The sequence below is a fragment of the Microtus ochrogaster genome, chromosome 8, assembly GCF_000317375.1.
Source record: "Microtus ochrogaster isolate Prairie Vole_2 chromosome 8, MicOch1.0, whole genome shotgun sequence".
Classification (NCBI taxonomy): domain Eukaryota; kingdom Metazoa; phylum Chordata; class Mammalia; order Rodentia; family Cricetidae; genus Microtus; species Microtus ochrogaster.
The window spans coordinates 42,739,756-42,743,228 of record NC_022015.1 but is presented as its reverse complement, the minus strand read 5'-3'; the positions used below and the strand labels follow the sequence as shown (position 1 = coordinate 42,743,228).

General features: G+C 54.8%; 1 protein-coding gene across 2 annotated transcripts in view; it reads right to left on the bottom strand.

The window, feature by feature from the left end:
- Window positions 1-3,050, bottom strand: part of Chrm1 (cholinergic receptor muscarinic 1) — a 17,325-nt gene extending 14,275 nt beyond the window's left edge. Inside the window, exons 1-2 of one of the 2 annotated variants that reach the window (XM_005351893.3) lie at window positions 2,486-3,050; window positions 1,957-2,048 (exon numbers count right to left, since the gene is read on the bottom strand). The gene's annotated coding sequence lies outside the window, so the exon portion shown is untranslated. The remainder of the gene's footprint in view (window positions 1-1,956; window positions 2,049-2,485) is intronic. The other variant, XM_005351892.3, reaches the window with a different exon arrangement.
- Window positions 3,051-3,473: the final 423 nt, after the last annotated feature.

Genomic DNA, 3,473 nt, shown 5'->3' with positions numbered 1-3,473 from the left:
GTGTGTGTGTGTATGTTTAAGCTAATGTGGGTGGTGGTGGTGTGTGTTAATTTGGGCTCCAAGAGTTAAGAGATGAGGTCAGAGTCTCTAACACAAGGCAGGCCAGACTGATGACCGCCAGTGCCCTGGACCAATCCCTAGGGACAGGGGATCTGGCTGGTGAAAGGAAGGGTGAAGGGAAGAAGCCACTGGGGGAGGATGGGAAGGCTGGGGAGAAGGATTCCTGAACATGAGACTTTCCTTAGTCTGGTCAAGGAGTAAGAAGGGGAGACAGAGAATGCGGGGGAAGAATTAAGAAGGAGGTGTGGAGCCATCTTGTTATTCTGGGGCTGGAAGCTGTCTGAAAACCTGGCGGGGGTAGAGATAACTCTGGGGAGAAGGTGGTCTTCAGGGAGGGCTGAGGGATGGGAACTTGGGATCTCACATATGCAGTAAGAAGGAGGTTCTGGTCCAGGCTTTTGACTACTCCATTCGTCAGGGACCACAGCCTAGAAGCCAGCTTTTCTGGGTGACTCCCCTCGGGTTAACTTTTCTCTTCAAGTGGCTCTTGATTCATTAAAGGTTCACAAAACTTCCACCCCTGACCCCCTGGCCTTGGAAACAAGGAAGTAAACAAGTGGAATTAATCTCGGTCTTTTTAGGCTCAAGCCACCACTGGGAGGTCAGTGGCCATCAGTTAAATGCTTCCTAAACACACCGCTGATCTGAAAGAGGAGCATCCGTCCTAGAGATATGGACAAATTTGCTCACTGGTAATGGACCTTGACTACCTGACCATCTTTGAGCAGGCTGGGAAGAGCCTACCTGTGAGCGGGCTGCAACCTAGACTTTGCTCTGCAAGTGTGGCATTAGCAATGCTGGGCCCCCTCATCCTCCTCCCTGTAAGTCTCCAGAGCCTCACTCCTGGCACTCCCCCTTTTCCTTTCTTCTCTCTTTCCCTCCCCCATTCTTCTAGGCATCACCATGGCATCACAGTGAGCAGAAACTCAGCTCGATTCACCCACCTCTTCCCTGCCTGCCTGCTTGGGAGCCCAAGCTCTTGCTTCCCAAAGCTCACTACGCCCTTCCCTTCCCTATTCTATCCTATCTTCCTGCTCACAGAGGTGGTAGCAGCAATGTGCTGAGGGTGAAGAGGAATGGGGTTCAAGTATGAACGGGACCACTATGTCTCCCTTCTATGGCCACGAACATATCTGCTCTCCCTTTTCAGCCTCATTCTCTCGAGTGTACATTAGGACAGCTCTGCCTAGACCTTTCTGGACACTCAGGGTTCCCCATTGCTCTTCAAGATCCACCAAAGTCACAGCCAGCAGCCCAGCAGCCAGCAGCCCAGCCAGAATGATACCCTCTGTAGCCCTGTTCCATCATCTCCTCTTGCATATCCCAGCAGCTGTCATGGTTTACCTAGTAGCTAAAGTCTGGGGGTAGCGCCCTTTCCTTACACAGCTCATGGAGCGGCTGGTAACCCTGGGACAAGAGACTGATCAGCTGCTGGAGACTGCCTGAATTCTTCCAGCCAGTGAGACAGGGGACACTGGGCTAATGGGGTGGAGCTGCAGATAGATGTGCACTGTAGGAAGAAGTGAAGCTCTTTCCACTGGCACTAAGAACCCCTAAAGTGTACAGGTCTTCATGGTCCAACTGTTCTCTCTCCAGACACCCGTCTTGGAGGTGGCAACTGTAAGAATCAAAGCCCCAGGCTTCAACTCATCCTTCCTGGAGTCTGAGGACACACATGTGTGCATTAGTATCCTTGGATTGCCTGAGACCCTTGCACTGACTGCAGCCTACCTTCCGGAAGCCAAAGATACTAAAAACCCAGGGAGGGCTCTCTGGGTCCCCTACATGCCAGGGCCATATCCTCTGGATGATGTGGCTACCCATGTGCTTATTTGTCTCCAAAAAGCAATGGGGCTCTTTGCCTGGTCTCCTGCTGGCTTCTGGCCAAACACCCACCTTGGCATCCAGCTTGTCCATCTGGCCAGCAGTCTCATTCAGTCCATCTTGGGGGGCTGAAGGTGGATGGGGGAGGTGGGATTCAGGGTGCCCTGAAGGAGGAGAGAAGGAGGTGTCCCCAAAAGTATGTACACGGGTCATCCTTCAGCGGGGTGCTGGTGGCAAGGGCTGTCTCCTGCCTTTCCCTTTCTGCTTTAGGGTGCTAGGCAATCTGCTAACTACATGGCCATCTAATCTCTTCTGAACTCTAGTTTGAGTTTTCTAAGAGGGTCTCCATCTCTTCTGCCAACTGAAGCCCAGAAAAACATCAGAAGAATCCACTGAAAACCAGCAGGCAGGGTGTTTGGAGCAGCCAATGCCCACGGCTACAGAGACCTCTTGGCCTCTAGACCCCTCCCTGGCCACCTCCCCTCTCCAGAGTCCACCCCCATTTCCATCTCATCCTTGTCCCTGACCTGTCCCAGAGGACCCTGCTGCTTCTGCACCCAGCTCAACACAGCCCCTCCCAAACCTTCCCAAATGTACTCACCAGGGGACCGGAGAGGGGTCTGTGGGGTCCTCAGCTTCACTGCTTCTCCGGGGGCCTGCAGCGTCTCCTGGGACCCAAACACCTGGCTCCCGGGGGGAGCTGCGCCCTGTGCTGGCAGCGGGAGAGGCACAGCCAGTGATTGGCATGTCCCACCCCCTGGCACGCCAGCCTTGGGGGGGAGGGAGGAAGGGAACGAGAGGGAGGGAGGAAAGGGAGGAAAGAAAGGGAGGGGGAGCAGGAGGGAAGCCTCAGGCAGCATCTGGGGTTGGACTAAGTCCTGGAGTGTGCCCCCCTTGTCCACAAGGGCATCCACTTTGAGCCTTGAGACAGAGGAGGCAGGACATGAGGAAGGAGAGCCCTGGAAGGCTAAAAGTCCAGGAGGAGAGAGAAGGCGGATACAGGGAGACAAACACCCACACCCACTGCACACAGACCGGCGGCACACACACACACCCTCACAAAGGCACACTCTGTTTCCTAGGCTTCTTCCCCCACCCAACCGGAAAGCCCCCAACTCTTGTGCACCATGTCCCAACACACATGCCCTGTTATTCACATGCCTGCTTCCTTTGCACACATGCCCTCCCTCCATGAACATGCCCACGCGCCCACCCACCCACCCAGCCACACACCCTGCTCTTCCTCCCTGCTGTGAGGGAGCTAGATTCCTTCTGTTTGAAAATGACACATTGGGCCTCACGTGAGAGGTTCCAACTTGGAACAGACCCAGAGGGCTGGCGCACCCGCCCTGGGGCTGAGTGACATGCCCACATGCTGGACAGCGTGCTCTAGTGTCTGCAGAGCCCCGGTGTGAGGATATATGGGTGTCTTGTTTGTGGGGAGTGGGGGGGGGCTGTGTGTTTGTTACATATGCTGTTTAGTGTCCGACATGTGTGCATCCATGTGTGCTCATGTCACCATGCAGCCTACATAAATACAGGTGTGACCCTGCCAGTCGAGCCAAAACGCATGTGCGTGCGTGTGTCTG